Genomic DNA, 25828 nt, shown 5'->3' with positions numbered 1-25828 from the left:
CATAATAGTCAATGATTCTGGTCATACTTTCAGGTGGAGGAAATGTAACTGATGAAATCTTCATCTTTAAACAGCACAAGAAGTTGCTTTACTGAATAAAGCAATAAAAATGGGAGCTACTTGTTCAGATGTAAGTAGTCAGTTATTCTAACCAATGATGATGATCTTTGCTCCTTTTTCCTTCCAAAAAGTGCAACTAACCAGAGTGTGAAGAGGAGCTTTTCACCTGCTCTCGCATTTGCAGAGATAAATTTTCCAACTGATCCTGTTTGTACAGAAGTGATCATTGTTGCTTATTCATCAAAGGTCAAGAAATAAGTGGAACTGATCATTCCTATCAAGAGGTAAGGAAGGCACCTCCTCACAGCATGGGGGCAGGAATTAAAGGCTCACTTTCTATTTTCAGGTGAAATGAAGGTCTTCCAATTAAAGGGAGGATGATAAGAGGCTGCAGAATTTAAGAAACAAAGTCAGCCAGGTAAGACCTGGCCACAGGGAAGAAAAGCATCTTTTACTTCTAGTTCAGAAAAAGGCAAGCAGCCATTTATATGCTTCAAGTTTTAGCCAGGGTAGCTGGCTGTTCCTCTAAGAATCAAAGTCTTGCGGTAGAACATTGCTGATTAGTAGGTGAGCACGGAAAGGTCTCTAGAAGCTTAATGATCTGGATAGTAAGGAACCTTCTCCATTGATGACTCTACATAGCTGGTAATGAGTAATAATAAACAATTCTGTCAAATATTGCAGGTTTTTCGAATATGAGATATGAACAGACCAGGTGGACATTCCTACCAGGGAGAAGTGAGGATAAGAGGTTGTCCCGGGGAAGGAGGTAAGAAATACCAGTCTCCAACCATCCATGTGTATATCAAGTGGTGTGGATTTTACTTTCTGGGAGAAGAACTGTGGTGGACTTGACTTCTCATGGGGAGAGTATGAAAAGCAGACGCAAGACAAAGCAGCACGGACTTGCCAGTTGCTCAATCCAGGAAAGAGTTGATCCATCATTTTAAGGAGGTAAGAAATGCAATACGCTATTCCCATAATAGTAAATGATTCTGGTCATACTTTCAGGTGGAGGAAATGTAACTGATGAAATCTTCATCTCTAAAGAGGACAAGAAGTTGCTTTACTGAATAAAGCAATAAAAATGGGAGCTACTGGTTCAGATGTAAGTAGTCAGTAATTCTAAGCAATTCTGATGATCTTTGCTTCTTTTTCCTTCCTGGATAATGGTTGGTTTTTCCTACAAGGATGTAACAAAGGAAAAGTGCAACTAACCAGAGTGTGAAGAGGAGCATTTCACCTGCTCTCGCATTTGCAGAGATAAATTGTCCAACTGATCCTGTTTGTACAGAAGTGATCATTGTTGCTTATTCATGAAAGGTCAAGAAATAAGTGGAACTGAACATTTCTATCAAGAGGTAAGGAAGGCACCTCCTCACAGCATGGGGGCAGGAATGAAAGGCTCTCTTTCTATTTTCAGGTGAAATGAAGGTCTTCCAATTAAAGGGAGCCTGCTGAATTTCAGAAATAAGTCAGCCAGGTAAGACCGGGCCGCAGGGAAGAAAAGCATCTTTTTCTTCTAGTTCAGAAAAAGGTAAGCAGTCATTTATATGCTTCAAATTTTAGCCAGGGTAGCTGGCTGTTCCTCTAAGAATCAAAGTCTTGCGGTAGAACATTGCTGACAAGTAGGTGAGCACGGAAAGGTCTCTAGAAGCTTAATGATCTGGATGCTAAGGAACCTTCTCCATTGATGACTCTTCTTAGCTGGTAATGAGTAATAATAAACAATTCTGTCAAACATTGATTGCAGGTTTTTCGAATATGAGATATGAACAGACCAGGTGGACATTCCTACCTGGGAGAAGTGAATGTAAGTTTCTTGTCCCGGGCAAGGAGGTAAGAAATACCAGTCTCCAACCATCCATGTGTATATCAAGTGGTGTGGATTTTCCTTTCTGGGAGAAGAACTGTGGTGGACTTGACTTGTCATGGGGAGAGTATGAAAAGCAGACGCAAGACAAAGCAACATGGACTTGCCACTTGTTCAATCCAGGAATGAGCTGATCCATCCTTTTAAGGAGGTAAGAAATGCAATACGCCATTCCCATAATAGTCAATGATTCTGTTCATACTTACAGGTGGAGGAAATGTAACTGATGAAATCTTCATCTCTAAAGAGCACAAGAAGTTGTTTTACTTTATAAAGCAATAAAAATGGGAGCTACTGTTTCAGATGTAAGTAGTCAGTAATTCTAACTAATGATGATGATCTTTGCTCCTTTTTCCTTCCAAAAAGTGCAGCTAACCAGAGTGTGAAGATGAGCATTTCAGCTGCTCTCGCATTTGCAGAGATAAATTTTCCAACAGATTCTATTTTATACAGAAGTGATCATTGTTGCTTATTTATCAAATGTCAAGAAAAAAGTGGAACTGATCATTTCTATCAAGAGGTAAGGAAGGCACCTCCTCACAGCATTGGGGCAGGAATTAAAGGCTGTCTTTCTATTTTCAGATGAAATGAAGCTCTTCCAATTAAAGGGAGGATGATAAGAGGCTGCTGAATTTAAGAAAAAAAGTCAGCCAGGTAAGACCTGTCCACAGAGAAGAAAAGCATCTTTTACTTCTAGTTCAGAAAAAGACAAGCAGCCACTTATATGCTTCAAGTTTTAGCCAGGGTATCTGGCTGTACCTGTAAGAATCAAAGTCTTGCGGTAGAACGTTGCTGACAAGTAGGTGAGCACGGAAAGGTCTCTAGAAGCTTAATGATCTGGATAGTAAGGAACCTTCTCCATTGATGACTCTTCATAGCTGGTAATGAGTAATAATAAATAATTCTGTCAAACATTGATTGCAGGTTTTTCTAATATGAGATATGAACAGACTAGGTGGTCATTCCTACCAGGGAGAAGTGTGGGTAAGTGGCTGTCCCAGGCAAGGAGGTAAGAAAAACTCATGGATGTTTGGAGACTGGTATATCAAGTGGTGTGGATTTTTCTTCAGGGAGAAGATCTGTGGTGGACCTCACTTGTCATGGGGAGAATATGAAAAGCAGATGCAAGACAAAGCAACTTGGACTTGCCAGGTGCTCAATCCATTGAGGACTGCAGTGACAAGATGCTGTTATTTCAAGGAGAAACAAAACAAAAAAACTAGTCACATCAAATAGTTCAGCTAGTAACAAATCTGAATCTGAAGTAAGTCAGGAGAACATCACAGACATGGAGGTAAGCATTTAAGTTTCCCTGGTTGTCAAATGAATCTTGTGCTAAAGCAACACTTACAGCGCAGATTAACAGGTCACATCTTATCTCCAGATGGAAGGAAACCAGAGGGCTGTTTTGTTCTAGAAGGGATGAATGCAAATGCAACTTGCTGAACCAGGCATGTCCGTTCGTAAGGAAAAAAGCACGTTTCTTTAACATTCACGTGGAAATGAATAGATCCTCTTATACTTTCAGATGAGAGAAATGCAACTGATTTGAATGTTGAGGGTGTGACAACTTCGGGAAGTTCCTAGAAGCTCTGTGATATCTACAGAAAGGAAACAAGCTAAACTCAGCACTGCTGCCATGAGGTAAGGGACTCCCCTCCTAATGGAGAAATTGATGGATCTGGTTTCCCTTCAGGTGAAAGAAATGCAGCTGATCTGATCTCCTAGGGATTGAGGACTATAAGCAGTCATATGTCTTAGGAACACATGTTGCCAGATCTGCAGAGAAAACAAAGTTGCCTTCCTTAACTAGAATGGGAAGATAATCACTTATCAAGTTACAAACCCACAATGCAGCAGCCCATCACTGACTAGGAGGTGAGCGTTTCGGATTCTCTTATTGCCAAATGGAACAGATCATGATGCATCATGTACATTTGTGGGCCTGTAAATCTGATAATAAGCAAATGCTGATCTCTACAGCCACGGCTGTGCTTTCCAGGAACTAGTTTCTGAGCTGATGTGTCTTTTCAGGAGAAGAGTTACAGAGGCTCAGTACTGGAGTAGAAGGGAATAGGAATGGAGCTGAACAGATCCAACACTTGAAAGGACAATTGGATCTCAAAATATGAAACCATGAAAAAGACCCTTCATTCAATAAAGCAACAGAATTGGCTCAAAGGAGAGGTAAGAGAAGCATTTCTTAAGTCTAACAAATGAGCATACCCTGAGCGCCACAAAATTGCTAACTTATGTTGTGTCAAAGGGTTTGTTACAGCTGACCACACATCTCAAGATCTAAGAGGAGCTGAGTGGGATGGCAGATGTCAGAAGATTCATCTTTCAGGAGGTGATGAACCTGCTTGTCATTTCTGAGTGACATCAGTGGCTTTGGTTTTACTTTCAGATGAAGGAAACACAGCCAGCATGGACAGTATTCATGAAACAATGTTCAAAAGTTGCCTGGGGCACCTCTTGGGCTAAGGGGAGCCGCTTGTCCCATCTGCTGGGATGTAAGCAAAGAAAAACCACTGGAGGCTGGTTAGTGCTGGGACACAGACAATACTCTGGAGGAGCCTGGGGTACGGTGTGTAATCATAGTGACCAGTGGGTCCTTTCCCCACTGTGGTCCTGGCTCGCATGCACAGGGTGAAACTGATCGCCATGTTTGGGGTCAGGAAGGAATTTTCCTCCAGGGCAGATTGGCCAGAGACCCTGGAGGTTTTTCGCCTTCCTCTGGGGCATCGAGCAGGGACCAGCCCTTTGGGCCATTTAGAAACAGACAGACAATAAAATCCGTCCGAGAACATGTCTCCCTTCGTCTTTTGCCTTTTCTATAAACCTGTCCTGTGCCCCTCTGCCATGCCCATGCTCCCAGCCACGCAGCAGGGCAGAGTCCCTCCCAGGTGAACTGCTCCCCCCCAGTGCCAGCATGGCCCCATGTCGCTCTGCCACCCCAACAGGGCCCCAGCACGGGAAGAACAGCCCACCATCCCAGAGAGGGAAAGCTGTGTGCGCGGCCCCCCAGCGACGGGGAGGGGAAATGGCCAGGTGCACCGGTCGAGGGGAAAGGAGGAAGCACAGCGACACTGTTACCATGTTCCTCTCTCAGGATGCCCGGAGGGGCCAGGGCAAGGCCTTTGGTCGGCCACATCCAAGCGCTCTGCCCGGCTGCTCTGGTGGTAAGAGCCCCTCTGGCCAAACCACCGAGGAGCAGCTCTGAAAGGGGTGGTCAATGACCCCAGAACAACTCTTCCATTGGCATGGTGGGGCCACCGTTTCCTGAGTGCCAGAACTGGCCTCACAGCCTAGCAGCGAATAATAGTCCCCCAGGGCGGGTTCAGCTCTGGCCCCTCTGGAGCAAGGGGCAGCCATCAGCATCCAAGAAGCTCTTACCTTCTTCAGCCAGCATTTCCCAGGAGCTGGGAGCCAGAAACCTGCTGTCCCCTGCAGTCTGCTCCAGCTGAGCGCTCTTCTCTTTTAACCTCCCCCCAGTCTGGCACCTCTCGGGTGGTGCTGGTTTGGCCCACAAGCGCTCATTTCCCCTGTATTGCCTGGCGGGGGGGGGTCTGTCGATCTCATTGCAGGCACTCTGGGAAATCAGAACTCCATGATCTGCCCCGAGGGACGGGGAGCACGACCAGGGGACACGGGACAGGGTCAGTTGGGGTTCGTAGCACGCGGCTGGAGGGGATGAGATGAGGGAGAGGGGCCAGCACCATGTTACTTCTGTGTCCACTTCCTGCCCCTCCCCCATCAGCTTCCCAGCCGCACGGAACCCAAACCACAGGGGAATGCTCAAAACGTTGTTGTAGGGTCTCAAACCTCTATAAACCCAGCCGCCTGAAAGCCATCGGGGCCCGATTCTCCCTGCAGGGAGACAGCCTCTCCCAGGTGAAGTCAATAGGAGTGACTCGTATTTTGGGAAGGCGGTTGGAGGGAGGATGCGATATCCTGTGCAAAGATACCACGTGAACTTTAGGTGTCGCTCACCAACAGCGGTGCAGGAGGGGACCTAACATTAGAGAATAGCAAAATGGGGAAGGCCGTGGTCTTGGTTTTGCAACAATCTCCTTATTTCAGCTTCTATTTGGCAACATGAACCCAAACCGAGTGTGGGGGGAGGAAGGTCAGATCAGGGATTTATTTGATTGTAACCTCCCCCCCCCCCCCCAGATCATGGTGCTCACTTTCTGCATCTCAGGGGCCTCTGGCAGATGCTTCCTGCCATTTCCTACCCCAGTCTCCCTCAGCCAGTTCCTCCTCACAGCCCCTCCCTCTCAGGAATGCCCCCTGCCCCTTATAGCCCCAGGTGCTGCCTGGCCCCCTTCATTGGCCCAACAGGGGTGCAGGACCTACTTCAGTTCCAGGTGCCAGCCACCGAGTGACATACCTTCCCCCCCTCCACAAAAACCTGCCTTTTCCCTTACTTGTGAGGCCCCCTCTGGACTGCTCTCACCCCCAACCCAAAATAGACTCCATCTATCATAGTCATATAGCCATATTCCCCAAGTGCCCCACACTCCTTAATGCCTATCTTAGTTTCAGTCGGTCTATAGAATTTCATCTTCTCCAGGGTTTCGAGGTCTCTGCACGCAGTGTCTCTAGCTCTCCCTCAAGCTCCTGACCATCAGGATCTAGCCACCCCTCCGCTCCCCAGTGGCCTGATGTTCTGCAGACAGCTGCTCCTTCTGTCGCTGCACCATCGGTAACTCCATCCTGCAGCCTCCAGTCATTCGAGGTCATCTCCTGTGCTCAGGATAGGGTACCACAAAACAGATGCCCCATTTCCCCTTCTGCAGAGGATCACTGCTTTCACCTTGGCCCTGGAGGCTGCACCTGGGTCCCCACAGCCCCCCACAGAGCCCTGAGCTGCACCTGGGTCAGGGAAACCCCTTTTCATGAACCCTAAATAAACTTCAAAAATAACAGAACTGGTTATTTAGAGACATTATTTTGGGAAATTCAACTAATGCCCTTTGTATTGGGCAGTCACTGCTCCTTCCTGAATCTAGCACAGGGAAAGCCCATCACTTCTCTGCCTCTCCCCCCACAAAAGGTACCATCAGCAGCAGCTACAAATGCCATTTGTGCTGCAGAGTCCTCCAGGGTCTCCTCTCCACAGCCTGCTTGTTGCTAAACCTCCCCTTCTGCATGGGCTGTGTCAATAGCTTCAGGAGAGAGTCACCTCACTCTCCGATTGGCCAGCCTTAGAGCCCAGTCAGTTAACCCCTTGCCCCTGATTGCTGCTGGGATGTAACATGACCACAGGGGAGGGGAGCAGTTTCCAGGTTCAAAGTTGTGACACTTCAGCACATAATGTCACTGGGCATTTAATAGCCGCCTTCTTTGACCACAGGCAGAATTATTGCTGGCAGATCACTGCCTCCCATGACTGACACTGGAACCAGTCTCCTGCATCTTAAGATACTGGTAAGTTACTATAGATACATCCTTTTCTCCCATCAGCCTTAACACTTTATCCCTTTCCCAGCCTGTTACTTAGGATTAACTGCACTTTCCTACATCACTGGGGCATTGTGAGCTCACTTGAGAAGCGAACATAACGCGGTTTGTGATCTGGGACAAGGTTTTTCTTGTTTGCATTTCACTCTTGAAATAGCAGATTTTTCCTACCCTGGTTTTGGCACAACACTTTGGAGGACTGAAGAATCAGAATGGGACAGTGTCTGTAACCTCAAAAGGTATTTAGGCCCTGAACTCCTGTTGAAATCACCAGGAATTAGGAGTCTAAATATCTTGGTGGATCTGGTCCAGTGACCTCACAGTAGACCGAGCACCAAGCTGCAAGTGGCCCAGTGCTCAAATGAGGCAGGAGAGAATGCTTGAGCTACAGTGGAGCTAGTCAAACTTTGTTCAAACATTTTCTGAAGAAAGTTATTTTGGAAACAATGTCAGTAAAGAGTTTCATTTAAAAAAAAATTGCAGGAGAGCCAAAAAATTCAGTTTTTGAAATCTGAAAAATGTAAAAACAAAAAATATTTCCCTAAAAATCCAAAGACATCACAGAAAGATTCATTTGTTCCTTTCAAAAGTTTGTGGAAGATATTTAACAGTTTCTGACCAGGTCTAGCCCCAAAGTCCCTGTACAATTTTCTTTCAGGCTGTATGCACCAATCCATCCACTGGACCAGAATCTAACTTATCCGGTTCAGGAGTGTTGTTGCAGCTGTGTGGGTCGCAGGATGAGACAGACAAGATGCGTGAGGTAATATCTTTTACTGGACCAAGTTCTGATGGTGGAAGAGAAGCTTTCCAGCTTCTTGTGACCTGAGGAGCTCTGTGGAGCTTGAAAGGCAGCAAAAGTTGGTTCAATAAGAGATTACCTGCCTCACCCTCCTTGTCTGTGTTTTACGAGTGTCAGTCACCCTGGTACTGGAACTCTGTGGCACTGGTAGCAGAGCTCACAGCTACCAGCCCATGCAATGTGTGTGCCCAGCAGTCTGAAACACAGATGTTATGCAGCTCACTACCGCCACCCATTGGTGAAGGGGGGAAAGAGCAGCCAACACCTGCTCCATCAGCTGTTTACCCAGAATTCCATAGACAGAAACTGTTCAGAGAAGGAACTCTGCCGCCCTCTGTCAGCAAACAGGGGAAGTACAGCTCATGAACTCTTCCTAAGCTTTACCTGAAACCCTCCATGAGGTTTTGGGTTCTCCCTGGGACTGTACCCGAACCCCAAGTTGGTCAGATAATGGGACTGAACGGAGACTGAGGGGAACAAGGCTCCTACCTGGTGGCAAGAACTCCGCTCAGGGGTCCTGTCATCCTCTCCACCGAGGACTTTGCAAAGGGATGGCACTGTGGAGACTTCCCAGCAAGAGGCGGCATTGAGGGGGATCTTGGCTGAAGCTGAAGTAGAGGGAAGTGAACTCTGGTGAAGGACCCCGACAGCACCAGTATAGCTGAGATCACTATAGTGGGGATAGGTAGTGGTGGTGTGAGGGGGGAGGGGCTCACAAGAATTGACAAGACCCTTCCCTGAGGGAAGCTGAAAGTTTTTGCTTTGGTTCTCCCCAAACTGAGCTTCCTTGAAATCCCTCTCCAGGGAAGCTCTCACGTGCCAGGGCGTGTAGCCGAGATCACAGCTTGACCAGCCCCTCCTTAAGGCAGCTCGGTGGGTCACTGCTCTTCCCAGCAGGGTCTCCATCTATTTTAAAGCAGCCCCACCCCCGTCCACCTGCCCATTCGTGTGGGGATTTGAAGTGAAAATGGGGTCATAGCAGAGTGAGGTCCCAGCGCAGGTGAACCCTGTTAGGAACACTCCCACCAGCCCCACGCCCTATCACAGGAGCGGAAAGCCGTGTCCTAAGTGAGCACAGAGGGGTCACTAGTATTAGCTCCATTTTACAGATGGGAGAATCTGAGGGTATGTCTACACTACGAAATTAGGTCGAATTTATAGAAGCCGATTTTATAGAAATCGGTTGTATACAGCCGATTGTGTGTCCCCCCACATAAAATGCTCTAAGTGCATGAAGTCGGCGGACCGCGTCCATAGTACCGAGGCTAGCGTCGACTTCCGGAGCGTTGCACTGTGGGTAGCTATCCCACAGTTCCTGCAGTCTCTGCCGCCCACTGGAATTCTGGGTTGAAATCCCAATGCCTGAATGATGAAAAACAGTGTCGCGGGGCGTTCTGGGTACATGTCGTCAGGCACCTCCCTCCCCCGTCACAGCAACGGCAGACAATCGATTCACACCTTTTTACCTGGGTTACCTGTGCAGACAACATACCACGCCAAGCATGGAGCCCGCTCAGCTCAGCTCAGCTCAGCTCACCATCGACATATGTCATCTGGGTGCCGGCAAACGTGGTATTGCATTGCTACACAGCAGCAGCTAATTGCCTTTTGGCAGTAGATGGTGCAGTATGACTGGTAGCCTTCATCGGCGACCTGGGTGCTGGCAGACGTGGGGCTGGCAGACATGGGGCTGCATTGCACACAGCAGCAGCCCCTTGCCTTTTGGTAGAAGATGGTATATTACGATTGATATCCGTCGTCGTCGTACTGCAGTGGCTGTCAATCATGGGCACCTGGGCAGACATGCTCAGTCCTATCGAACAGTCTCGACGATGATGGCTATCAGTCGTAGTATGCTATTTTCTGCCAAGCACCCAGAAGATGCCGAGGGCTATCAGTCATGCTGCACCGTCGTCTGCCAGCTTAAGATGTAAAAAATAGATTTGTTCTGTATTCATTTGCTTCCCCCTCCCTCCGTGAAATCAATGGCCTGCTAAACCCAGGGTTTTGAGTTCAATCTTTGTGGGGGGCCATTCTGTGTGACAGTTGTTTGTGTTTCTCCCTGATGCACAGCCACCTTTGTTGATTTTAATTCCCTGTACCTGTACGCCATGTCGTCACTCGCCCCTCCCTCCCTCCGTCCGTCAGATACTAGTTTCACACCTTTTTTCAGACCAGACACCATAGCACTGGGATCATGGAGCCCACTCAGATCACCGCAGCAATTATGAGCACTCTGAACACCACGCGCATTGTCCTGGAGTATATGGAGAGTCAGGACATTTCAAAGCAAAACCAGGACCAGCCAAGGAGGCGATTGCAGCGCGGCGACAAGAGTGATGAGGAAATTGATATGGACATAGACCTCTCACAAAGTGCAGGCCCCAGCAATATGCAAATCATGGTGTTACTGGGGCAGGTTCATGCCGTGGAACGCCGATTCTGGGCCTGGGAAACTAGCACAGACTGGTGGGACTGCATCGTGCTGCAGGTGTGGGACAATTCCCACTGGCTGCGAAACTTTCGCATGCATAAGGGCACTTTCATGGAACTTTGTGACTTGCTTTCCCCTGCCCTGAAGCGCCAGAATACCAGGATGAGAGCAGCCCTCACAGTTGAGAAGTGAGTGGTGACAACCCTGTGGAAGCTTGCAACGCCAGACAGCTACCGGTCAGTTGGGAATCAATTTGGAGTGGGCAAATCTACTGTGGGGGCTGCCGTGAGCCAAGTTGCCAGGGCAATGAAAGACCTGCTGCTATCAAGGGTAGTGACTCTGGGAAACGTGCAGGCCATAGTGGATGGCTTTGCTGCAATGGGATTCCCAAACTGTGGTGAGGCAATAGACGGAACCCATATCCCTATCTTGGCACTGGACCACCAAGCCACCGAGTACATAAACCGCAAGGGGTACTTTTCAATGCTGCTGCAAGCTCTGGTGGATCACAAGGGACGTTTCACTAACATCAACGTGGGATGGCTGGGAAAGGTACATGATGCTCACGTCTTCAGGCACTCTGGTCTGTTTCAAAAACTGGAGGAAGGAACTTTCTTCCCGGACCAGAAAATAACCGTTGGGGATGTTGAAATGCCTATAGTTATCCTTGAGGACCCAGCCTACCCCTTAATCCCATGGCTCATGAAGCCGTACACAGGCAGCCTGGACAGGAGTCAGGACCTGTTCAACTACAGGCTGAGCAAGTGCTGAATGGTGGTAGAATGTGCATTTGGACATTTAAAAGCGTGCTGGCGCAGCTTACTGACTCGCTCAGACCTCAGCGAAAAGAATATCCCCATTGTTATTGCTGCTTGCTGTGCGCTCCACAATATCTGTGAGAGTAAGGGGGAGACATTTATGGTGGGGTGGGAGGTTGAGGCACATCACCTGGCCGCTGATTACACACAGCCAGACACCAGGGTGATTAGAAAAGCACAGCAGGGCGCGGTGTGCATCAGAGAAGCTTTGAAATCGAGTTTTGTGACTGGCCAGGCTACGGTGTGAAACTTCTGTTTGTTTCTCCTTGATGAATCCTCTGCCCCACCCAGTTCACTCTACTTCCCTGTAAACCAACCATCCCACCCTCCCCTCCCCCCTTCGAGCACTGCTTGCAGAGGCAATAAAGTCATTGTTACTTCACATTCATGCATTCTTTATGAATTCATCACACAACTAGGGGGATAATTGCCAAGGTAGCACGGGATGGGTGGGGGAGGAGGGAAGGAAAAGGACACACTGCAGTTTAAAACTTTAACTCTTATTGAAGGCCAGCCTTCTGATGCTCGGGCAATCATCTGGGGTGGAGTGACTGGGTGGCCGGAGGCCCCCCCACCATGTTCTTGGGCGTCTGGGTGAGGAGGCTATGGAACTTGGGGAGGAGGGCTGTTGGTTACACAGGGGCTGTAGCGGCAGTCTCTGCTCCCGCTGCCTTTCCTGCAGCTCAACCATACGCTGGAGCATATCAGTTTGATGCTCCAGCAGCCGGAGCATCGACTCTTGCCTTCTGTCTGCAAGCTGACGCCACCTATCATCTTCAGCCCGCCACTTGCTCTGTTCATCCCGCGATTCAGCCCGCCGACTCATAGACTTTAAGGTCAGAAGGGACCATCATGATCATCTGGTCTGACCCCCTGCATGCTGCAGGCCACAAGACCATCCCTACCCCTTCCCTTGACTCTGCTGTTGAAGTCCCCAAATCCTGTGTTTTAGTGACTTCAATTGGCAGAGAACCCTCCTGCTAGAGATCCCTGCCCCATGCTGCGGAGGAAGGCAAAAAACCTCCAGGGCCTCAGCCAATCTACCCTGGAGGAAAATTCCTTCCCGACCCCAAATATGGCGATCAGTAAGACCCCGAGCATGTAGGCAAGAGTCTCCAGCCTGACCCTTGTTAGCCATTATACTATTTACCTGCCGTTGCTTGGTATTCCTTGGCTAATATGTTTTACCATTAAACCATTCCCTCCATAAACTTATCTAACTTAATCTTAAAACCAGACAGGTCCCTCGCCCCCACCGTTTCCCTCAGAAGGCCGTTCCAATATTTCACCCCTCTCCTCTCGTTCATACTGTGCTTTTCTGTAGTCTGACATTGACTGCCTCCATGCATTCTGCTGTGCTCTGTCAACGTGGGAGGACATCTGGAGCTCCGTGAACATGTCATCCTGAGGCCGCCGTTTTCTCCTTCTAATCTTCACTAGCCTCTGAAGGAGAAACATTTGTAGCTGGTGGAGAAGGGAGAGGTGGTTAAAAAAGACAATTTTAGAGAACAATGGATACACTCTTTCACATTAAATTTTGCTGTTCACATTACTTAGCACATATGCTTTCGTTACAAGGTCGCATTTTTCCTCTTCTATTGAGGGCCTGCCAGTTTGGTGTGAGAGATCACTCACGCAGTGCCAGGCAACAGATTTCAGCTTGAAGGCAGCCATGGTAAGCCACAGTCTTGGTTCTTTTAACCTTCTTAACATGTGGGAATGGTTTCAAACAGTAGCGCCCTCATTTCCCATACCAAGCACCCATTGGGGTGGTCATTTAAAATGGGTTTGTAATGTAAAAGGAGGGGCTGGGGTTTCCGGGTTAACATGCAGCACAAACCCAACTAACCCTCCTCCCCCCACACACCCAATTCTCTGGGATGATCACTTCACCCCTCCCCCCCCACTGCGTGGCTAACAGCGGGGAACATTTCTGTTCAGCCGAGCAGGAACGGGCACCTCTGAATGTCCCCTTAATAAAATCACCTCATTTCAACCAGGTGACTGTGAATGATATCACTTTTCTGAGGATAACAAAGAGCGATAAGGAATGGATGTTGTCTGCATGCCAGCAAACACCGGGACCACACGCTGCCATGTTTTGTTATGCAATGATTCCAGACTATGTGCTACTGGCCTGGCGTGGTAAAGTGTCCTACCATGGCGGATGGGATAAGGCAGTCCTCCCCAGAAACCTTTTGCAAAGGCTTTGGGAGTACATGAAGGAGAGCTTTCTGGAGATGTCCCTGGAGGATTTCCGCTCCATCCCCATACACGTTAACAGACTTTTCCAGTAGCTGTACTGGCCGCGATTGCCAGGGCAAATCAATCATTAAACACGCTTGCTTTTAAACCATGTGTAATATTTAAAAAGGTACACTCACCAGAGGTCCCCTGTGTGCCCTCAGGGTCTGGGAGCACACCTTGGGTGAGTTCGGAGGTTACTGGCTCCAGGTCCAGGGTGATAAACATATCCTGGCTGTTGGGGAAACCGGTTTCTCCGCTTCCTTGCTGCTGTGAGCTATCTACATTATCTTCATCCTCCTCTTCCTCGTACCCTGAACCCTCTTCCCTGTGTGTTTCTCCAATGATGGAGTCATAGCACACGGTTGGGGTAGTGGTGGCTGCACCCCCTAGCATGGCATGCAGCTCCGCGTAGAAACGGCATGTTTGTGGCTCTGCCCCAGACCTTCTGTTTGCCTCTCTGGCTTTGTGGTAGGCTTGCCTTAGCTCCTTAATTTTCACACGGCACTGCTGTGCATCCCTGTTATGGCCTCTGTCCTTCATGGCCTTGGAGACCTTTTCTAATATTTTGCCATTTCATTTACTGCTACAGAGTTCAGCTAGCACTGATTCATCTCCCCATATGGCGAGCAGATCCCATACCTCCCGTTCGGTCCAAACTGGAGCTCTTTTGCGATCCTGGGACTCCATCACGGTTACCTGTGCTGATGATCTCTGTATGATCACCTGTGCTCTCCACGCTGGGCAAACAGGAAATGAAATTCAAACGTTCGCGGGGCTTTTCCTGTCTACCTGGTCAGTGCATCTGAGTTGAGAGCGCTGTCCAGAGCGGTCACAATGAAGCACTGTGGGATAGCTCCCAGAGGCCAATAACGTTGAATTCCGTCCACACTACCCCAATTCCAACCCTCTAAGGCCGATTTTATCGCTAATCCCCTCGAAGGTGGAGTAAAGAAACCGGTTTAAAGGGCCCCTTAGGTCGAAAGAAAGGGCTTCGTCGTGTGAACGTGTCCAGGCTTAATTCGATTTAACGCTGCTAAAGTCGACCTAAACTTGTAGCGTAGACCAGGCCTTAGACACAGAAAGGAGAAGTGACTTGCCAAAAGACACACATGGAGTCTAGCAGAGAGCCAGGAACGGGATCCCGGAGTCCTAGCCATTAGATACCCTGCCTCCCTTGATTCTTGTGTTTCTTGTCCTGACGTCAGTCACCTGTTGAGACCTGGGAGTTCAGAGGGGAGCCTCCTGCCCCAGAGCTACCATGTCCCAAGAAATAATGACTCAATACTGGGATGGCAGCAGCTTGGCCCCCAATATTGCACCACAGGAGATACACCAGTGGAATGACAGCAACACACTCTGGTCCCAGGGAGAAGCAGCACTGGTGAGCCTGAGAAACCCAGGTTAGCTACACTCAGAAACCGCATTGGCACGTGCAGGGGCTGGCGTGTGACAGCAAAGCAAAGGAGGAGCCACCATGGGGAATGGGAAGAAGGTCTCTGTGAGCAGAACAGCCACCTCCTGTCCTTTGCTCCACAGCCCTAGGATTGGCCCAGTTGGTGACTTCAGACAGCACTGAACACTGCCACCACCACAGTGCCACCCATGGCATCTGGTCACCGGTCTCCTGGGAGCCTTCAACAATCCCAGCCTACGGTTCTAGCCTTTGTGGTGTCAGAAAAAGCCCTTCCTACTGCAGAGCTGTCATCCTGAGCCTGCAGGCAGGCAGAAACAATAGCTCAGAAATGTTAACTGCTCCGTGCATCATAACAGAAGTGTTAATTCAGTACCAAAATGTGAATGTCTATGTTAACTATTTCATTGCTGAGCATTTTAACAGCAACCAGTGTGTTTACCTCACATCGGAAGTAGTGAGAAAGTTCCCCAGGCAATTTTCATTTTCAATACTAAACGCTGCAGGACAAGCACAATTAAAAATTGAGAGACAGCATAAAAACCAATAAACTGCAACAGCAGAGGGGATATTGTACTGATCATATTAATCATTGACATGATTAAAAGGCATCCACTGTTAAAATGTAGCCATAACTACTGCAAGCGCCTCAGTTTGTAGCATTTCAACAAAGATCACTCACGTTTTCCCCGTCAGAACATTTCAGACAGAACATTGCTTGTTTGAAAGAGATTCCATTTTGTCAGAGTTCCCTTTTAAAAAAGTGTCAAACAGAAAGAACAAGAACAATTTTCAGCAGAGTTTTTTGTGGGGGAAAATTCCCAGCAACACCAGTGATTGCCTGGTGGGCCAGGGTGTCTTGACCACCACAGATTTTATTTACAGGGGGTGGGAGAAGAGAGTGGCAGGGAGCCAGAGAATGTAGCAAGTCTTTTAGACAGGACTGCAGTAGTATTTATTTTATCATCTACAGCCACTTATTGTCCCAGTTCTCCATGAGTTCACCACATTTCCCCAAATTCAGTATGTTCTTTTCCAAGGGGTTACTTCACTAGACACTGATCTGCAGCTGTCTTTAGTACTGCCCCTGCCACTCCATATGCAGTCTGTTGTTCTTTAGCACGGCTTTTCCTTCCAGCAGTGGAGTGAGCTGGGTCTGACATAGATCCCAGACCTCTCCCAGCCTCTGAGAAGATTGGTGGTTAATTGGAGCCACAGGACCATGCCCTACTTTTCACGTTCAGGGGTAGTCTATTATCTACAGCTGCTGGGGTTGTTGGTGGGTTTTTTGCTGCCTTCCACTCATATGATAGCTCCCTCGGTCACATCCAGCCAACTCTCCACAGGGATCCTGCTGCAATATTGAGGACAAGCCTGCTGTAGAATGCCTTGTTTATAGCCAATGGGAACGTGATAGGGAAGGGAGAATCTGGGCAGGAAGACAATGGGGAATTGGGGACACAGAAACAACTAGGAGAAGAATGGGTAGAGCCTGCCTGTGAACCTTTATGGGAACAGGCAGAGAACGGCAGGCAGGACAATGGCAGTGGGATTTGGACATGATCTAACCTATCTCCCACCATGCTTCCTTGCCCCTAGATAAGCATCCGACTCAACCTCCCTCTCCACCTCCACAGCTGTTCTCGCCAAACACCTGCAGTCATGTCTTCCTGGCTGACCCCCCATCCAGTCCCCCAGTTGGACTTTGCCAGCATTCCCAGCTGCAGGTCATTCCAACAGCAGTTCAAACAAACAGCAGTTTGTTGTTAACAAACACCCCTAGGTGCATTGAACTGAGGAGTGTCCATGCTTCTGTTTGACCTGTGATCAGCAAGGCTGTGGGTGAACTCCCAGCACGATGGGAGTCAATGGCAAAGTTCCCACTGACTTCAGTGGGGCTAGAACTTTACCCTGTGCTCCTTCCCCATCACAGCCAGGAACATTCACCCAGATTTCCTCTGCGTGGGTCTGAGGGATGGGGCTGTGTTTTAGTGCAGTAGGGTCTTATGGGGGTGACAGAGGACCCAGGGGAAATGCCACTCCTCTGCATTACAGTGGAGTGCACAACTCTGAGCTGGTGTGTGAACACTGGGGAGCTAAACCCTGGTTTGCAAGTTTACCTGGGGCACAGAGCTTGGCCCAGCTCTCTGCACCATGGGGAATTTCACTTGATGGGGGAGCTTGTCAATATCCCTTTACTACAGGTGTTTTTAGAAGACTCCTTCATACAGTATCTAATTTTGCTTCTTTGTTAGCACCTGGAGCCAATTAGAAACAGCCAGGGAGCAGGGCAGGAGATTGGGAAGCTTTGGGCCAGAAGGGGAGACAACCAGAGAATAGCAAGGGAAAGAGGGAAGGGGAAGTAGAACAGGGTGGCACTCACCTCTCGTGAGCACCCCCTGGTCAAGTGTGTCTGCAGTCTTCAAATAGAATCAGGCCATACCCCCAGGAAGTCCTCCCTCCCTGGAGACGATCATTTTCACCCACTGGGTCTCTTCTGGCCCCAGCTCTCCAGCTGGGACTTTTAGCAGTTCTGTTCTGGGGGTGCATGGCAGTTCAACTGTAAGTCCACTTCCCCAGTGGCCAATGGGAGGGGAGGGGACCCAGGCCCACCCACTACCCCAAGTCCCAGCCCAGGGATCCTAAGCATAGCAGCCACACACCAGATACCTCACTGGGCCACTTCCCCACAGCCCCAGCCTTCACCCTTACCTCAGGGCTCTTCTACATTCAGGCCCAGTAGCCAGCCAGGAGCTATTCCTCACTGCCCACCAGCAATGAGTTGTCCATTGTGCTGCCATTCCCTTTAGCCAGCCAAGAGCCCCTCTAGCTCCAGCAAGGAACAGACTGAGTTGCCCGCTGCAGCGCCTTTTATATGGCTCTCCTGAGCCCTGATTGGCTGCTTTCTGCAACCTTTCCCTGATTGGTCACTTCCTGCACAGTCTCTCTAGGCTGCTCGGAGGACTTAGCTCCACTGCTCCTTTCCTGGGACGGATGTGGAAGGACCCTAAGGCCTCCAGTAGGGGGCCTCTGGGCCTAGTCCACCCCCTTGCAGGAAATAAATGGAGAGAAAAAGAAAAGACAGCAGAAAAAAGAAAAATACAAAAACAAGAAAAGATCTGATGGAAATAACCTGAGAAAGGGGGCGGGGGGATGGAAGAGGAAATAGAATAAATACAGGGAGAGAAAACAAGGGAAATAAGTGGGGAGAGCTGTGATGACTGCAGGGGGTGGGAGAGGATGACACACTGCTCATGGAGGGAAGGTCCTGTGTGCAGAGAGATGGGGAAGGGGGAGGACCGCTTTTTTTTTTAAAGAAGGAAATGATGAATGGTGACATTTCACTTCCTATTATTTTTTATTGTCTGTTTCTTAATGGCCCTAAGGGCTGGTCCCTGCTCGGTGCCCCAGAGGAAGGTGAAAAACCTCCAGCGTCTCTGGCCAATCTGCCAGAGAGGAAACTGCCTTCCTGACCCCAACCATGGCGGCCAGTTTCACCCTGTGCATGCGAGCAAGGACCACAATGGGAACGGACCCACTGGTTGCTATGGTTACATACCCTGTCCCAGTCACACCCTGAGATACAGTCTGTGTCCCAGTACTCGCCAGTCTCCAGTGCTTTCCTCGTGTCAGGCACAACTCACTTATATCTACAAGGATGGAAGCAACAAACAAGCTGCCCTCCTTATCCTGGCAGGTGACCTGATCCATTTCTGAAGTTCTCCAAAAGGGTTTTCCAGGTGAAGGTTGTTTCCTCACCAGTACTGTCAGCAACTTCATCATTTCCCTACCGGCTGCTCTGATCCGCTGCACTGCTTTATCCTTGGTGGGTCCAACAGCCTTCCTCTAGTGACAGGCATCAGTCAGCTCCTTCGTTAATAGTCACAGATACAACCAGATAGTTCTGACCTGTGGCAGTCATGCCCAGCTCCACTCCTACATTGCATTCTTCTTCCACTGCACTAACTTCTCCTTCCAGTCCTTCTCTGTACATCCATAACCAGCTCCTTGGCTTCTCCCTTGCCAGGTGGATTTCAACAACATTCACAGCAGAAGCAGATGCTCTGTGAACCATTGCACTTACAACCAGCTACACTTGTAACTAACAGACAGCTACACTGCTTCCCCCTTAGAACAGCCAACCTTCTCTGATTCATAACCTGACAAGAGTTAGACCTAGTGGTGCTGTTTATCATCCAGAAGCCACAAAGAGCAGAATTTTCTTACACTTCTGTGTTACTGTCATCTTGACAATTACAGACAACTCAATTGCTTATCCACTAACAGATAAATCTAGATCTCTTTCCTTCAGGTACACAGCCAACATCTTTGCTCTGCAGGCAAAGTGTAAGAGTGCGGACTCAGCCCCGCGGCACCTCCTGCTGGTTATCCTGGGAATTAGCTCAATCCAGCCTCCAGAGCACACTCTACAGGCTGGTGATCCACCTTGCCCCTTCTGGCCCCTGTGTCCCTCCCAGGACCCCAGTGCCCTTACCTTGGGTGCTGCTACCCTGGCAGTACCCCCTCAGTACTAGGGTCTCCCTGCCCCAGGGAACCCCCACCGACTAGCCCTACCTCACCTCAGAATAAGGCCACTGCCAGTCACCAACTAGCCCCCACTCCCTGGGGCAGACTGCAGTATAGGCCACTCATCACAGGCAAGGAAGGGTTTGGACCTGCTGCCTTGGCCTAGCCCCGAGCTGCCCTCTGCAACCCCCAGTACCCCTTGGCCTCCTACTAGGCCATAGCCTAGGGCTTTCCAGGCTGGAGCTCCCCAGCCCTGCTCCACCCAGGTACCCTCTGTCTAGCTCCCTACAGCCAGGCCCTTCTCTCTCTCTAAGTACAGAGAGAAATTTTGAGTTTTTGGCTGCCCTGGCCTTTATAGGGCCAGCTAAGTCTGTTTGGGGTGTGGCCCCAGCTGAGCCTACTTTTCCCCAATCAGCCCAGACTTTGCCCTTCTACAGCCCTCCTCCAGGGCTGTTTTAAACCCTTCAGGGCAGGAGCGGGCGTCCACCCCGCTACACAAAGGTAACAGGTTCCTTTACTCCCGATCCAGTCCCAGGTCTGATCAGCTGCTCTTTGTTTTTTCTCTGAAGTTTGCTCAGTTACATAGCTTGTCGACTGCTTGTAGCTTTCTTCTCTCAATAGGTGAGATCAGCTGCATTTCTTGTACCTGTAAGTATGATCACATCAATTCATGTCCACTGGAACACTGTGAGGCAGGGCATTTCTTACCTCTTGACAGGAACTATCAGCTTCCCTGATTTCTCCCTGGGACACATGTTCCGACTGTTCTTTCATTATGAAGTGATACCAGCTGTAGTGATCAGGGTTTGAAAGCTATTGAATTACCATGATATATTTGCAGATTCATAGGGTCTTCTATTGAAATGCTGCTTTTTATCTGATTCCTACAGGAATAAAAAATGTAAATGCTCCCCTCTCTGTCTGTGATGGTCTGAGTATTGCTTTCATTTTGAGAGGTAAAACCAGCTCCAATGTTCAACACTTGATCTACTGATTTCATGCTCATTGGCCAGACTTATCAGATGCTTTCTTTAGTGCTCTTCAGGAAGAGCCAGTTTTGTTGTTTTCTAAAGTGCAGCCATCTTTTAAAGCCTATCTATCTTGTAAAGTCAGATCCGCTGCATTTTTATCGCCTGAAAGATTGAGCAGATCCATTCATTCCTACTTGGAAGCTCTGGGTATCTGTATTGCTTACCTCCTGACAGGAACTAATCATCTTTTCTCATTAGTTCTGGGAAAGCACAGCCTTCCGCTCGCCGCACATCTGGAAGAGTACAATGTGTGACAGATATACTGTATTCATTATCCATTTTGGAGGGGCATGAATGTAAAAGATGGTTTAGAATCAGCTTCACTTCACAACTGGAGAATCATAAACACTCACCTGCGTGTCAGTGACAGTTTGCTGCATTGTTTATTTTGAATCTTGAGTGTTAAATAGTTGTTTTCCTTTTCCTTCCCTAGAATGGCAAGAGACTTTTCTTTCCTCTCAGTAGAGTGATTGCTTATAGCCGCCCTCCCCTGAGAGGTCAGATCAGCTGCATTTCTTTCACCTGAAAGGAAAACCAGATCAATTGATTTCCATTCCAATGATGTGAGAAGGTGAGTTCCTTACCTGATGGTGATTCATTTCACTTGCTTCCTCTCAGTAAGGACCATCCCAGCACTTTTGGGACGTTTTTGAAGTTTTCATAGCCTCAAAGTTCAGATCAGCGGCATTTCTCCCATCTGAAAGTAGGAGAGGCTCTGGGGTGACCAGATGTCCCGATTTTATAGGGACAGTCCCGATTTTTGGGTCTTTTTCTTATATAGGCTCCTATGACCCCCCCACCCTCATCCCGATTTTTCACATTTGCTGTCTGGTCACCCTAAGAGGATCCCTTCATTTCCCCTTGAATGTTACAGACATGGGTGTTTCTTACCAACTGACATAGATGGATCAGCCTCACTAATCCCTTCTCGAGGACAGCGGCCCTCTGCTCTCCTGCGTCTGAAGTACGATCTGCTGTAATGATCAAGATCTGACAGATATTTATTCACTCTCAGGTTTGTAAGTGCTGCTTTTGCACCAGATTCATCTGGTTAATAAGAGAACCTTGAACGTTCACCCCCTTGTCTGTGGTCAGTTGCTGCATTGCTTTCAAATAGCTGCACAGGTTCCGGAGGCTGCTTGACTATTATTCCAAGATGCTCTTCTGTCCTCTCTGTGGATTGAGCATCTGACCCGGCTCGTTACTTCTTGTCTTCTTCTCTTGGCAGGTGAGCTCAATGTTTGCAGTGTTGTTGTAGCTGTGCAGTCCCAGGGTATTAGAGAGAAAAGGTGGGTGCACCAGACCCTGACAGAACAACAGATGCAAAATCTGCAGACATTTCTCCACTGCTATGATGATCAACACCCCCCACAACACATCTTTTAAGATCCAGGGGTCCTACATGTGTGTCTATCACAAGCTGTGGAGTACCCCATCCAGTGCACTAAATGTCCCAATAATAACTATGTGGGTGAAACTAGACAATTGCTATGCTCTCGAATGAACTCACATGAAAATGATAAAAGACGAAAACATCCTGTCATCTGTGGGCAAACGCTTTTCACAAAGCAATCACTCTATGTCTGACCTCTCAGTCATCATCCTCTAAGGAAACCTGCACAACACCTTCAAAAGATGAGCCTGGGAGCTTAAATTCATTACTCTGCTAGACACTAAAAATCATGGTCTTCATAAAGACAATGTATTTATGGCTTAGTACAACAATCTGTGGGCTGGATAGGACACACACTACGCAAGCAGCCAACCAACATCACTAGACGGGCATTGCGGTGGAACCCCCAAGGCAAGCGGAAAAGAGGCCGTCCAAGAAACACCTGGCGACGCGACCTTCAGGCTGATAGCATAAAAATGGGGTATACCTGGAACCAGGTAGAGCAAATGGCCCAGGATAGAGGACTCTGAAGATCTGTGGTTGGCGGCCCATACCCCGACTGGGGTGACGGGCGTGAGTGAGTGAAAGTGACAACAATCTGTAAACCCGCTAACTTCTGCTTCTTTGTCCTATGTCTTAGAGATGTTAACAGGCCATTTCACCTTGAATGGTCTCTTAGAACAGGAGTTCTCAAACTGGGATCGTAACCCTTCAGGGGATCACAAGGTTATTATATGGGGGGGTCACGAGCTGTCAGCCTCCACCCCAAACCCCGCTTCACCTCCAGCATTTATAATAGTGTTAAATATAAAAAAGTGCTTGTAATTTATAAGGGAGAGGGTCATACTCTGAAGCTTGCTGGGTAAAAGGAGTCACCAATACAAAAGTTTGAGAACCACTACCTTAGAATATATGTTAACTACTTGTGCTCAACAATCTGTTGCATTTTGTATTTAGCTGGGACGCTCTGAGGCAAGGTCTACATTAAAAAGTTAGGTAAAGCCAGCTATGTCACTCGGGGGTGTGAGAAACCCACACCCCTAAGCGATGCAGAAAAGCCAACTTAACCCCTGCGTGGACGGTGCTAGGCTTGACGGAAGAATTATTCCATCAACCTAGCTCCGCCTCTCGGGGGGGTGGATTAACTACAGTGACAGAGAATCCCTGTACAGCTGTGCCACGGTAGTACAAGTGCAGAAAAGCCCCTCGCCTACCTGGTCTCTCAGCTAAGATCAATGGCAGTTCTACCTGCAAGTAAAACCAGATGTGTTAATAGCCACTTGGTTGCTCTCACGCTGTGTACCTCTTGCCCAGTGCAGTTACTTTCACTCATTTCTTCCAGTAAGGCGGCCACCTCGGATCTCCTCCCGTTTTGCATAAGGATCACCTGAAATAGTCCATGTTTGACAGAATTGTATTTATAATTCTTGCTTTTGAGTTATACAGCGACCTAAAGGGAAATGGCCTTTTACTAAGTATCATTTGGCTTCCAGAAGCTCTAACTTGCTCACCTCCTAGTCAGTGATGCTCTTCACTGAAATGATCATTTTTCATTTACTTTAGGTGGCAAAATGGAACCTTAGATGCTCACCTCCTTGCCGGGAATGGTCTGAGCGTGGCTGTGTTTGGAGAGATGCAACCAGCTGCGTGGTTTAACACTTGCTGGGGATAAGTGGCTACTCTCCTTTTCCATGAATAGACTCACAGGATGATTCTATTGCATCTCAGAGGCTCTGGCTACATACTTTGCTTTGTTCTCAATTAGTTGGCAGCATTCCCCTCCTGACATATAACATAGGCTCCGAAAGAAAAACCAAAGTCTTGAATTTGAACTGGGATGCTATAAGCGGGTATATTCCTTACCTCCTGATAAAGAGGAACCCCTGTTGTCTGCTATGGCCCTCAACTCTTCATGTATCTTGGGATGTGTGATCAGCTGTAACAATCAATTTTTGACACAGCATTACTTATAATCAATCTTGGGGTGTCCTACATTTTTATGGTGCTTTCCCCAACCTTATTCCCTTGGCAAATAACCAATATAGAAATATTCACCGAGGCTGTGGTGAGCTGACCAGAGGTACATTCACCTGCAATCTTTCAAACAGATTTCATAGGTTCCTGAACTATTCCTTATCTACAAGGAAAAGAATGTTTTCTTCACTTCTCAACGGGTTGCTCAGCCGGCCAGTCTGGTTGCTCGTGCAGTATTCTTCTCCTGGCATGCAAGATGAGTTTCATTTCTTTCATCTGAAAGAATAACCAGGTCCAGGAACTTAACCTTGAAAGTCAAGAGAAGGTGAGTTCTTGACCTCTTGGCAGCAGGAGGCTCTTCTAGGAGCTTCCTGAAGTTTTTTATATCCTCAATGTTCAGATGCACCTGAAGGTAGGAGAGGATCCATTCGTTTCCACTTGACTGGTACAGAAATGGTGTTTCTCACCTATAGACATGGACAGATCAGCTTCATCAATTCCTTCTAGAGCACACCAGCCTCTGCTCTCCTATCAGGAGAGGTACGATCTGCTGCTGGAACTATCAATATTTGGTATTTATTCCTGACTGGGTTTGCAACTGCTGCTTTGGCACAAGATTCATTTGGTAATAAGAGAAACTTGAAACTCACTTCCTTGGTCCGTGATCGGCAGGGATGTTTACAGCTGGCAAGTGCAACTGGCTGCACTGTCTCAGGTGGCTGCTCTCCATTCCCAGGACTATAGCTACAGAATGCTCTTCTCTCCCCTCTGTGGATTCAGCAGGTGGCCAGGCCCACTGCGTTAGCACAGTCTGCACCTGCTTCTCACAGTCTTCCCTTGAGAAGTGAGAACAGCAGCAGTTCTTCTACCTGCAAGTTAATAAGATCCATTAATATCCACTTGGGTGCTCTGAGCCTGGGCATTTTTTACCTCTTCCCCAGGACAATCGCTTTCACTCATTTCCTCCTGGCATGGGTGGTCATCTGGTCCCCTCACATCTTGAATGATGATCACCTGCAAACATCAATGTTTCAGAGAATTTGTATTTGCTTTTCTAGCTTTGCAGAGCCATCGGTCAACATGTGCTTCATTTGGCTTCCAGATGCTCTTCTCTGTTCACCTCCTTGTCAGTGATTTTTCCATTGCCTGGTGTGATTTTCAGAGGGGCAACCAGCTACATTGGTTAATAAATGATGTAGAAGTGGCTTTTTCCCAAACTGGAGTCATAAGATGCTTTTCTTGCATCTGCACTGGTATCATTACCTGCCTGCCTGCATTCTTAAGTTCAGCCATGTCTTGGAATCTTCCTCCCTTGAGAGGTCAGCACTGCCGTTCTTTCACCTGAAAGTAGAAACAGATTCACTAGTTTCTGCTCCTGTGCTAGGAGAAGGCGCCTCCATCGCCTCTCGGGGGATATGATCAGTTCCATTCATTTTTTTCTTGACTGGGTCAAATCTCTTTGTGAGCCTCAGATAAACAATACGCTGCAATGGTCAAATCAGGAAAAAATAAAAATACGATCAGTTGCAAAGGAATCCCTTGCAAGGAGAGAGCTCTCAGCTATGGCCATTTCCTTTTGAAATGTACAAACATCAGCCTCTCACAAGGATCCGTTTTATCTCTAACGTTGTTCAACTTATATTCGAATGACCTACCATATGCTGGATCTCACAAGTTTGTCTATGCAGACGGCATATGCCCGGCACTCGGTCACACGCCTTTGACATACCTGAGAGTGTCTGGAATACAAACACAGCAGCTATGGCCAATTATTGTCATCAGTGGTGCCTGA

At 48.2% G+C, this 25828-nt stretch overlaps 2 long non-coding RNA genes across 2 annotated transcripts; one reads left to right on the top strand and one right to left on the bottom strand.

The window, feature by feature from the left end:
- The first annotated feature begins 2750 nt into the window (after window positions 1-2750).
- Window positions 2751-4740, top strand: LOC135975677 (uncharacterized). Its single transcript, XR_010592666.1, has 2 exons — window positions 2751-3811; window positions 3968-4740. It is a non-coding gene; the product is annotated as an uncharacterized LOC135975677 (long non-coding RNA).
- An 8785-nt stretch (window positions 4741-13525) lies between these two features.
- LOC135975566 (uncharacterized) lies at window positions 13526-20009 on the bottom strand. The gene is made up of 3 exons (XR_010592484.1): window positions 17824-20009; window positions 17495-17649; window positions 13526-16465 (listed from the first exon to the last, which is right to left on the bottom strand). It is a non-coding gene; the product is annotated as an uncharacterized LOC135975566 (long non-coding RNA).
- Window positions 20010-25828: the final 5819 nt, after the last annotated feature.

Source organism: Chrysemys picta, chromosome 14 (genome assembly GCF_011386835.1).
Source record: "Chrysemys picta bellii isolate R12L10 chromosome 14, ASM1138683v2, whole genome shotgun sequence".
NCBI classification, from domain to species: Eukaryota; Metazoa; Chordata; order Testudines; family Emydidae; genus Chrysemys; species Chrysemys picta.
This window is presented reverse-complemented; position numbering and strand designations above follow the sequence as displayed.